Consider the following 12,431-nt stretch of genomic DNA (forward strand, 5'->3'; position numbering starts at 1 on the left):
ACACCAAAAGCGAAACAAAGTATTCGCGCAATAAGATAACATATAATGTCATCGGCGAATGATATAGATAATAAGTAGGTGTAGAGGTGCAGCAAAGAAGAAAATAAATGACTTTGATGATATGTGTAACACAGTTTACACAATTCCTAAGCCATCAATATTGGTTGAACAATACAAGTTATATCATAATTATTAACTTATTCTTTTTAGTTCAGTGGTTTAGACATACTGGGCAAACTGAGGAAGTCCTGCCAGTACAATTTTTAGTTCCAATCCAGGAAACATAGAACCAGCAAACTCGACCCAATCGACGAGCGTTTCACATGATGTGTACATGTGCGAAGCACTTTGTAATTTACCCATATCAGCCACACCATGAATTACCTTAATTAGAAACAGCACCTCGAGCTCTTTCTATTGATCGCCCAGCGAGCTAAATCAAAAGTAATGTCGGACAGTTACCCCGAGAAAAGCCTTCGCTGATTAATCAGCCGCTGCTCAATCATTGGACTTTTTAAAAGGAAATTTCCTTCTTCTCTCACCACGTCTTCCATTTCACGCCAGCGTTTTGTATTTTTAATTTTCTTTTCCCAACGCCTTATTTGATGTTTCGCGACTTTTCATGTGCTGCCAGTGGATTTGTGCCTTTAAAAAAGGAGACGCTTCCCTTTCGAGGGTGGCAAGGGTGTATATGCATATGAATATTTTCAATTGATGAATACGATACACCGCCGCAGCGCCTTTGATAGTCTCCTGCTCGGGTCCTGAGTGATGTCATAATGGCGGGCCCGCCGACCCTGGGCAAAACATCCCAATGCACAGCAGAGGGGAGCAAACATTAGAGCCTTTTGACGTCCGCTGTGTTCAATATTACAGCACTGTTTACCGAGGAGGGAGTTGGTTCTCGTGTCCACCAGGGAGCCCAAGTATGTTTAAGGTCAAGCCATCTCAGTTCCTGTTCAGTCAACTTCAAGATCTTTGATCACTTGTTGTTTTTGAGTGCGCTGTTTCTCAATCGTGGCCAGGTCTCTATAATGCATGAGGACATTACATAGTTATGAACAGCTTGGCAGGCGTGTCCAGGCAGCGACGGAACTTATTTGGACACTTGGAGAAAGAACTTTACCTTCTTCGCCGTACCTCAAGTTTAGGAAGAGAAATACATTGACAATTTGGGACAGTTGTTTATTCACGTTCACTTTGATGGTGGATGGATTTCGTTATTTTCCAAAAAATATTAAACTATTGCTTGATCATCTTATGATAAATGCAACGTAGATAATTATAACCCTCGGTGACCGTTATAACATTTTTCTCTTTTTGATTTAGGGTTTATCAACTTTGGGTTATGCTCTTTGAATGTTACATACAATGTATCGTCTTACAAGATAAGATATATTGTACCAGATATACACGTCAGATCTTCACTGTTACATGTCTCGAATATTACATTGCAAAGTTGACAACCTTTTAAAAGCTAAACTCGATAAGTTTGTCACATGAATATATTAGATCATGTACCACCTAAAGAAATCTTGAGAAAAAATATTGAATAGAAAGAGAAGAAAATCTAAAATATGAAGGTGAAAAAAAGTGCAAATTTTTGGTGCAGTAGAGATTTAGAGTTTTTATTCCCTTAATGTGTAATGTGCGTGGATTCAATTGGACTTTTTGCTTATTCTAGCTTGTGTTGACAGATTTTTTTCTCACGCCACGTTTTAAAAGCTGAAACATGTCAGTGTGTTTAGATATTAAAGACGTGAGGGTGCTCGTTCGCTGTAGCTCTTTTTAACCACATGTATGATATGTTTATGCATTTTTTTCCTTTATGCTTTGCATCACAACATATTGTTTATTTCACCTCTTGAGGACATAGAGAAAGCCAGATCGGTCCCAGGTCTCTCATTAGAGTCAACCTGGAAACCTCCAACGGGAAAATTGTCTTATAAAATAATAGGATTTTTAGATCGTAGATGTCAAAAAAAACAGTGCTTTGTCTGGGATATATGAAGATAACGCTCAGGTATTTATTCTCATAATCAAATGCTCCAGAGCGATACTTTTTTCAGGCACAGTAAAAGCATGTACTCTCTACAGGGATAATTTGAGCCAGAAAATGTTTTGACAGTATCCAAATTAACCATAGTTCTACAAATACGAGAAATATCAATCAGATTCGAACGAGCGAACTCTGATGCTGCTACTCGGACATCCAAGCAATCATGGTGTCTTCATTTCTTAGTGCAGGAGTTTTGTCTGAAATATCTAAAAGTGGAAGCAATAAATGAATTGATCCGGGGCCGCTGTGGTCATCCACTCAACAGAAGGTCGGTGGTTTGTGTCCCTGACATCAGATTGTGAACGACGTGTGGTCGAAGAAAGCGCGGTGAATCCAGTGCACCTGTGTGAACGGGAGAAGGCAATGTGAGCGTTAAGACTCGCAAGAGGTCCGTTTACAATATTGTGAACTGACAAAAGTGCACATGCGATGACAATTTATGCTTTATGTAACTCTTTGGTGTGTTTTTTTTCCAACGGGGGGGGGGGGTATTTTTTACTTGCAAAAGCACATTTATAGCACAACCTTTGCGGGGGAGAAAGCCCCGCTTTCTGTTTTCGAAAAACGTTGCAGGTGTTGAAAAGGATCTAACAAAGGTTACAGCCGGTGGAGGTGGGAGGAACGAGGGAAGCTATCAAACCTGTGTCCTGGTTTCCCTACTAGATAATGATCTCTTGAAAGTGTGTGTTTTTTCCCTCTTCTTCCAGTAACAGTGTGTGCCAGATGAAAGATAGTTCCGGGGCTAGTGCACTGGCGCACATCTGACTGAGGCAGGTGTTAGAAATGTAGATGGCTGGCGGAGACTAAAGACAATACAAATTTGAAGTGAAAACGCTACTGGCACGCCTCCTCTGTTCTTAACACGTAAGCCCCGGGCCGATCAATTATTCATCCTATTGTGCGTGCACGTGGCATAGTGTTAGTTCTGTAGTCGGAGAGGAGGTGTCTGTTGCACTTAAAGAGTGAGCGCCGCGTCGCTCGGCAGGCCCAGGTCTGTCAGCCTGTCTCTGTCTGTCTCTCTCTCTCTCTCTCTCTCTCTCTCTCAGGGTCTTCCTTACACACACACACACACACTCACACACACTCACACGCACGCACGCACGCACGCGCATAAAAAGCCCTTGTTCTGCCAGAGCCTTTTTAATGATGGGATCAGGGGCGCGAATTGGTGGCTAAAGTGCAGCTCCAGTTATTTGAAAGGAGAAAAGAAAGAGAAACAGAGCAAGAAGAGTGTGAAGGAGAGAAAGATTGGGTGGGTTGAAAAAAGGAAAAAAAAAAAAGCATGGGGGTGAGGGGGGGTGCTTTGTACACTGGGGGTATTTTTCAAAGCAGCGCAGACTTGAAGCCATTGGGAGACTCCTTTGACTTTAATCTTGGCAGCTTCTTTGAAAATTATGACCGAGGACCACGGTTGCTTCATTAAAAGACATGTTCTGTTTCTTGTGTAGTTTCAGCCAGATTTTCCTTTTGTGCATGTGGTGCTGATTTCAGCTTTCCACCCCTCCATGCTTCCAGCGGCCTCCTGAGCACCTTGCTGTGTTGAGGGCCACTGACTTTGGATGTGTGTATGTAAATAGACCGGCGGATGTTAACCGGGCAGGCGCACTTGGTTTCCTCTCGCCTCTCGCCTCCTTACGTTCCCGCTTGGCCAAGGTGCGCTCGGTATCGTGGGTTTCCTACAAGCCACTGTCATTTGTTCTGGAGACCGGGGCTTAGGTCTCGACGGCTCGTGTTATGCGTGAACCGGTTTGCACCACGTGTTTGTCCGATATTGAAATGAAAGGATAAAGACACACATTTTCAGTCACAGTCTCCCCCTGGAAGATATTCTCAGTGCTGTCACTCAAAGTGACAAAAAGAGCTGTGACAAGAATGAAAGGTGAGAGCCAGAGAGAGTTTGATACCTGGTATTATTCTGGGAATAATCTGACATTTTTTTCCAAAGCTACTCAACCATCCAACAAGTAGTTTGGATGAAATCCACTGGCGCCGACGTTAAGCTTAACCGCGCCCTTTTTCTTCTTCCCGAGCTTGATGAAGTAGAAGCTTTAGCTGCCGACAATCCTTAACCACAGAGGGCGAAATGCTTATTTCGTTTGGGGTCGTTTTGGGAAACCCTGACAAAGATTATTGCATTTACCAGACAGACCTGTTATACCTGTACTATTTGCCCAGTGGCCTCATTAATTTTTCAGAAGCTGGTTGTTTTTGCTGAACAATGAAAATTTCAAGTTTACAATGATGTTAATTTCCGAAACGCACTATGGTGTGTTGTCAACATCTTCCACCAGAGATTCTTTGGTTAAATCTGTTTTAACGTTTTGAAAATGGTTTCAACGTAATCTTAACCTATAACAAATGCAGTGACTCATCTTTATCGCCATCATTGCGCTGCACTTTATCCATTACGATAACAAATACGGGAAAGATTCCATGTTTGCTGAAAACTTTAAAGGAGAGATATGCTCATATGTTTAGATTGATAATTAATACGCAAACTTCTGAACAGCCGTGTTGTTTTGTTAGTCTCTGCATCAACACACGACAACGTTGAGACAGTGCTGGTTACAAAATGAACAAACAACAGCATTTTAGCCACTGACACAGGCTGGCTTCTTCTCCCAACTAGATTGTCGCCCTATAATCGAACACAAAAAAAGGTCAATGCCTCTCTCACTCTCTCTGAACCTCTCCTGCTCTCCCTCAAACACACACACACACACACACACACACACACACACACTATACATTGCAGATTTGATCCAGTGGCAGTAGGAAATGAAGGCAGACAGATGAGACCAGTGTGAAATGCCACACAAACTACTAATCGATCCCTTGCTGTGTTCACATACTGTGAATGCACAAATCAGGGCACAGCAAGTTGCCTCTAATGACCTGGACCAGCACGCACACGCACACACACACACACACACACACACACACACACACACACACACAGAAAGAGAGAGAGAGCTTCAACCTGTAAAATGTATATGTCTGAATTAATGGATAATAAACAAATAACCTTCCTATAAGCGTAGCCAGCTGCCCCGGGATCTTCTGCCCTCTGCTCCAGCATCATCACACTTCTCTAACCCCTCTGCCCATCCATCGCGTGCTCTCTCTCCCTCTTTCTGTCTCTCCCTCTCTCCCTGTGAATTCAGTATACACCTCACACAAATGTTGACTGGTAAATGCTTTATGAAGAGCCACTTGTTCGAGCCACGCCACTGCAGTTCCCCAAAGCCCTGCCAGCAGGAAGCATCTGTGGGTTGTGATCCTCCTGTAAACTGTGTGTTTTAAACATACGGCACATGCACCATTCATGTCATACAACTGTCTCTGCTTAAAGACTGTGAATGTCGGTGTGTGTGTGTGTGTGTGTGTGTGTGTGTACGTCACAGACGGAAACTGACAGTTTATCTTCTTCCTTGTTCAATCATGCTTGTTTGGTTGTGTGTGTTGTTGTGTGTGTGTGTGCGTGTGTGTGTGTGTGCAATTTCCCCCGCTTTACCTTCAGAGCGCAAAGAATAAATCTGATGGTATTAGTAAATAGTTACATTTCCTGGACAACTAAATGTGCTTAGGGTTGAGGAAGTCAGAAAGTATTGTGTCACAGACTATTCTGGTTTCCGTGAGATTTCTTTGTGCTTTTTAGGGAGGCATATTTAACGTTTTTTGATATGCTTTTTTATTTTTTCTACTTTTCACCATCATTCTTTCTGACTGTAAAAAAAACACTGTACTCACTTGATCTGGACTGAACAGTTTGTTTGTTTACAACTCGTCTGATCCCTTGCAGGGTTTTTTTCCCCGTCCGACTATGTTTCCAGAAGATAGCAGTTGAATAGGTAATTACAATATCGTCATGGCAAATAGAAACCATGGGCAATACCTTAGAATAAGGGCTGAATAAAATGTTTCTTTAACTGGAGTTCATGTGTGGCTTTATGTGTTTCTTCACGGCCTTAGAATTTTTGTGATTAAAACAAATAAGACACACAATGACTCACTAAAACGCTGAACAATGCAGACAGTCAAGCTCAGGCCTCTTACACATGGGAGGTGATTTATGAATCCAGTCAGTGCTTATCAAATGGACTGAAAAATTACAATTTTTTTTGCACTACGGGTAACAAAAGCCAAACTGTCCCCCTGTATGCATACATGAAACAAACAAAGAGACATGTGCGGGCTCTTTGATCAGTCACTCCGTAAACAAACCCCCGGTGCAGAAGCCCCTGCAATTGCGTGTGCGCAGATCAAACCGTGTCAAATCATCAACGAGCGAATAATAAGCTCTTGTTCTCTGAAGGGGCAGCAGTCACGGCGGCGCCATCAATTAGACCCCAGAGTTTGCGTCTCTTCCCTTCTCTCTTCATCGCGAGCCGAGCGAGTCGCACTCGGCTCCGTCTCGTGCCGCACCGTCAAACTTTTGCTGTGTGCATCATTGTGAGGGTGACGGAGGAGTCGTCCTTGTTTTGTTTTTTGAAAAGTGTCGAAAAATCCGAAGGGGTTAAATCAGAAATGCTGCCGTGCTGATGGGTGAAAATTGTGCCTTATTTTTGTTTTTTTCATTTTTTCGGGTATTGTCACCTGAAGTCTGCGACTGTGTTGTTTGGCAATTGGGACTTTCTTGGTGAGACAACTCTGCATAGCGTATTCTAAGATTGGAACGTCCTGTCGTCGTTTGAATTGTTTATATTATGTCCCTGACTGTGGCCACATAGGTAGAAGCTTCACAACTATGGATGAAGTTTGCAACATCTTTCTTTCTTTCTTTTTTTCATTATTTTCCAGTCTGCTCCTTCTTGTTAGTGCATGCCTCACGCTGTGCACAAGAGTATTACCCTCAAACAAGTCTGTCCTCTTTGTTTTGAGCTCTATGGGGACCCCCCTTGCAAAAAAAAAAAAAAAAAATCCTTTGGAAGGCAAGCCAAACCAATGTGCGGGAGAGAGCATGGAATCAATAGTGTCTTCTTTTCTTACTTGATTTAAATGAGGGCTACCAGCTCTGAAGTTCCTTCTTGCCATGCTCATCTTGAAAGAATGTGCGCCGGTTGCACCAACTCCAAAGCCCAGCACAGTTACCATTGGCATATTAATAATTTAATGCAAATAATCATTGAGTATGCAGTTTGTGTGTGAATTTGAGCTGAAAGACAAAAGTAGAAAGTGGGGCCTCACATTGCGTTGAGGAAAATAAAGTGAGATGTTACATAGGCCTCTTTCGAGCGTCTCCGCGGGCGAATGCTGGAATGAATCCCCCCAAGAGCCAAACCATCTCATCTAGTGTTCTCTGATTTAGATCCCATCAACCCTTCTCATTTCACGCTGCTGTAATGCGAGGCGTCAAAGTGTAATTTGACATGGTTTTCTGAGAGTAAACAGGCACAGGAGTTGCACAAACTGTTTTTTTCAATTGTGCCCTCAAAGTCCCCCGGCCGGCTGCTAACTCGACCTGCGGTGATCCACATGTGCGCGCGAGGATGCTCGCCGGTTTTCCCAGGTGCCGGTGCGCACGCGCCTGTCATGGCGGACGGAGAGGTGATCGCGGCCGACGCTGGTTCGTCGGGGTGTGCGCGGAGTTTTGGTCGGAGGGGGAAGGTTACACGTCAGGCACAGGAACACATGATGTTATATTAAAGCCTCTCACCGCCGTTGCTCTCAGGCTTCAACTCCATGCAGCATTCTGTCAGTCCCATTAGACTGTCAAATAATTCATGTCAGGGATTCCATGGGATTCTGCAGATACTTTTGCCCGTATTGATGGCGAATTTCTTTTATTTACACAGTGCGTGTAATGAAATGAGATGCCTGGCACAAGTCTGTGCTTAGTCTGTAGGCTGATATCCGAGGGAGAAAACAGGCTGGTGAGGAGAGCTGGTGCGGCTTTGGTTATTCTAAAGGCCCCAGAGTTACTTTCACTCTCACTGCAGGCCGAGCTTCTCTTGTTCACCCTCGTCCTGTTTTACGTGGTGGCCGACACTCGAGCTTTGTGTATCTACTTCACGTGGTCAGCCATCCTATGGAAACAAACAACTTCTTTAGCTTTTTCTACATTGACATACATATTTTTATCTTTGTCTCCTAAAAAAAAATATGCATATGTTCTGATTTAATAATTTGCTTTGCTAAATATGTTAGGCTAGTTCTGGCATTTGTTTTTCTTCACGTGTGAAAGCTGCAAAAACTGCTTTTTTTAAAAGTAAGCCGGTGGAGTAACTGACAACTAGTTGTGTTTTCATGAGCTGGTACCAATGTTGTATGTATTGACCCACAAGTACGCAGTGTCGCTACAGACACTGAAACAGCGATTGCCGGAAAGAAGATTTATAGCCGGTGTAAAGTATAGAGGTTTCAAATATTAAGAGCAGAATTTAAGAAGAAAGAAGATCGTCAACGTAACTTATTTTTAAAAGTCAACATTGCCTTTTTTATTTTTAAATATTTAACCAAGTACGCAATCTGTTCACCAAGAACTTTGATTTACCTAGAAACATCCATGCTAAGAACAATTTTGGGAACATTGTGCAGCTACTTTCAACTCACACACTTAAGTTGGCAGGGATCCTTTCTCAGATATGTGCATTCAGTATGAACAGGAATCTGCAAAATGGGTTAAATGGTCCAATGAAGATCATGGTCTTGGCAAATGCTGAAAAAGTTGAGTCTGACTTGAAGCACAAGATATGACTTATTTGCTCGGGGTTGATATTTAACCCAGACCACAGTCATTTCTTAACCTTGAACAAAAGATTCCAAGGAGCCTCAACCTGACCAACCTTTTGTGGTAGAATAAAAATAGTCTTTGTTACAGATGAAACGTTTTACGATATTTAATGGAGTTTTTTTCAGTGAGCTTTTCCTCGTCTGATTGAGCACATTGTAATTCTACTTATGGCAAAGGCATGCAACATTACGGGGCTCATAAAACCATCATTAAGTCATTCTTTTGGGCACCAAGGTTAAATTGCTCTGTGCTTTGCACCTTTCCACAACAATAAGTAAAAATAATTGAAATGCAAATGTACAGTATGAGCCCCCCATGAGTCAGAATGAGCAAAAGGTGCTCAGACCATGCACAAAAACAGTCCTGAAGTGGTTTCATCACCTGCTACAACAATCAATTAAAACACACTACGCGAAAAACGTGTGTACGTGTGTGTGTGTGTGTGTGTGTGTACGTGTGTGTACGTGTGTGTGTATGTGTGTGTGTATGTGTGTGCTCGCGCTCGCCATGATGGTGTGGAATGAATCAGTGAGTGCCCGTGGACATTGTCATATGGACATATTAGCAGCAGCACCGGATTCTTAGTGTTTTATGTGGATAATTTCCCCCTGATAGTGGTGGTGGTGGTGGTTATGTGTGTGAGAAACAGAGAGAGAGAGAGAGAGAGAGAGAGAGAGAGCATGAGGGAGTGAGAGAGGTGATGTGGAAGGATGAGGGAGGCTGAGACAGGAGAGCTGCCCCCAGTAATGAGGCCCTTTTATGGGCTTTAATTTGTCCCGCTCCCCTGGGAGACTGATGGATGGCTCTCTTTATGCTCACTCTCTTTCTTTCCCCCATCTGTGATACAGAGGATTTATTTATACCCTGATATTACCTCTCTAACAAGTGCTGCCTTGCCATTACAACCACCTTGCTCTTCCTGCACAGACAGACAGACCGACAGACCGACCGAAAAAGACAGAAAGATAGATGGATGGATAGATAGATAGATAGATAGATAGATAGGTCCTACTGATATACCTTTATGTGAGTCTGTCTTTTCGTGTAAAAGAACTGTAGCATGCACTATTTGTACGTGTTTGTGCGTTTGAATGTCTGTATGCTCGCCTGGCTGTCTGTGTACAGTTCTTCCCCTATTCTTTTTTTTTTTTTTTTTTTACTTTATTTGTTTCTTCCCTGAGTGTGGGTGTGTGGTGGGGGGGGGGACAACAACAAAAAACAAAACATTTTTGCCCCTGGGCAATTCATTGCGAATTCTGGCTGACTCCATGCTCAGTGTGACTCCAGGGAAATGAAATTTAAAAACTAACTTAAAAGTTTATCACCGGTTGACACTTTTGGCAAGTGATAAAAATGACCAGTTGGGGAGGCAGATTTAGGTTGACAGCCGCCGAGGGATGAAAATAGCGCATACGTTTTACCTTGGCTGTTTCAAAGGAACGGGCACCACGCTGGCAGGGCTGCCGGTGCCCATGTTCATCCATTCATCCACAGCTCAGGGGCTTGTCACCGCGGAGAAGTTCAAAGGAGAGATTCAAGTCACAACTGTCATTGTGCATCAACAAACAATAAACCAACACACATAATATGTGTATGTACAGTATATATAGTGTGTTTTTGGCAAGCGTTGGGTATTGATCACCCAGCTGCTCACCAACATTAACACGTGGAGAACATTATAATTATACATACTGTATTGTACAAGTAGACTCAGAGTTGATGTCACATAAAGGCGTAACATACAATCCGGATGTAAAAAAAACACTTCTACCGAATATCTTGAGTGAAAGAAAATCCATGAATTTAAATTATTTGATTCAGGGATAAACACTATGTACTCAGAACTCAGAAAGGTATTGCTTGTAAAAAGCTGCAACTAATAATTATTTGTATCTATGTCTTTAATTTACATTTTTTTGTCAACCAACAGTCTAACACATTAAATGAACTTAAATGTAAGAAAAGTTAAACTACCTAAATGAAAGCCAAAATTAAAACATGTTTGACATTTTAACTTGAAAAAAGTTAATTTTTTGTTTTACTTTTATTGATTAATTGGTTGTCAAAGTAGTTTAATTAATTAATAATTAAAAAATGTTTGGCCTCCGAGGTCATATAAAAATATATCAATAAAAATAAGTTACAAATAAAGGGATTAGTTGTTTTACACTGTGTCCAGAAGCAATATTTCAACCATAATGTCCGTAGATGTGAAGAAAATAAAAAAAGTTAAGTAAATGTAAATTTTAATGTCACATTTTTTGATTTGGTTGGTTAGTCTGATAATTTTTGCAACAATTTACACTTAAAATAGTCCCTGACTTTACTTTCTCCTGAAGTAGCATGTTGTTGTCAAGGAATTTTTAAAAATGTGTTCATGAGGTTGTTCTGTGTCAAGCTTGCTTCAGTTGTGTCAAGAGTGTTGCCCGCAAAACCACAGTTTGAATTATCATTGTTAGAATAAATGGTTTAAATCTCCTGGTGATGCTTTGAGCTGGCATAGTTAACCTGAAAGGGTATTCTAAATCAGAGCTCCACTAGAAGCTTTGAATGCTAATGCAGTTAAACTTTAAGTTATTATAGGTTTATTATACTTCATTTTCCATTATGTTCCATTCACCTGGTTGACTCCGGTATAGCTACAGTAAAGTGTGAATAAAGGGAATAGCCAGTGGCAATCTGCACTATTTTATCTGTGCCACACTACCATTCAAACTGCAAAAAAATAAAAAAACATTCTTTACAGTCTCAGCTCAGTTTCCTTGAAGATGAATCACTGCTTTTCACCTGTTTCTATCCATCGTTCATTCGCCCCACCTCCCTTCAACTCACATGAATGAAACTGCAACACAGGACAAGAAGAAGAAGAAGAGGAGCGCTGAGAGCAACCAGAACAAAAATACCAGTTTGCGTTCTTTTCTGCCCGCTCCACCCCTCTGGATATGTGATCACTAACGTCTATTGCATATATTTAGGCCCCGGCTGATGGTTTGGCACGCAGATTGTCAAATCACACCGCTGAGCAACTCTCGGCACACTTAGCTCAAGGCCCCATCCAGCTTACATAATCCTCTGATCTGTCTGCTGCTGGAGCAGGGCCAGTTGAGGGTTGACAAACACACTGAGCTATAGGAAGGAGACACGCCACACTATCTGTGCGGGGCTGAGAGAGAGAGAGAGAGAGAGAGAGAGAGCAGCGACCGTTGTGAGTGGTAACACTGTCTCTACGAGGAGGCCAACTCAAAACTGAAATCCCACAGCATCCTGAGCTCCCTGGTCAGGTGTGTGGACAAAACCATGTCAAACTTGTCCTACTTCATGTCTTTTTCATGGCACAGACTCTTTTATACCATCGATCCTTCCCTAGAGGATAGTTTTTCCACCTATGAAAAAAAGCAGGGTGGTCTCCTTTTCTATGCCTCGCCCTTCTCACCCGTCAGCCTCTATTTCCATCCTCCCCTCGACCCTCAGCCCGTTTGGCTGGGGAAGAGGGAAGCCCACTCGCGGTGCCCCCTTTGGCAGTTCTTTTCAACTCCGCAGTGTCCCGTGGTTGAGCTTGGATCCACAACAGAAAGCCATCTGCCCACTGTGATCGCTCACTAAAGTGTCTTAATTAAGCTGCATTGCCTTTGTGTTTTA

This window comes from Scophthalmus maximus, chromosome 8 (genome assembly GCF_022379125.1).
Source record: "Scophthalmus maximus strain ysfricsl-2021 chromosome 8, ASM2237912v1, whole genome shotgun sequence".
Classification (NCBI taxonomy): domain Eukaryota; kingdom Metazoa; phylum Chordata; class Actinopteri; order Pleuronectiformes; family Scophthalmidae; genus Scophthalmus; species Scophthalmus maximus.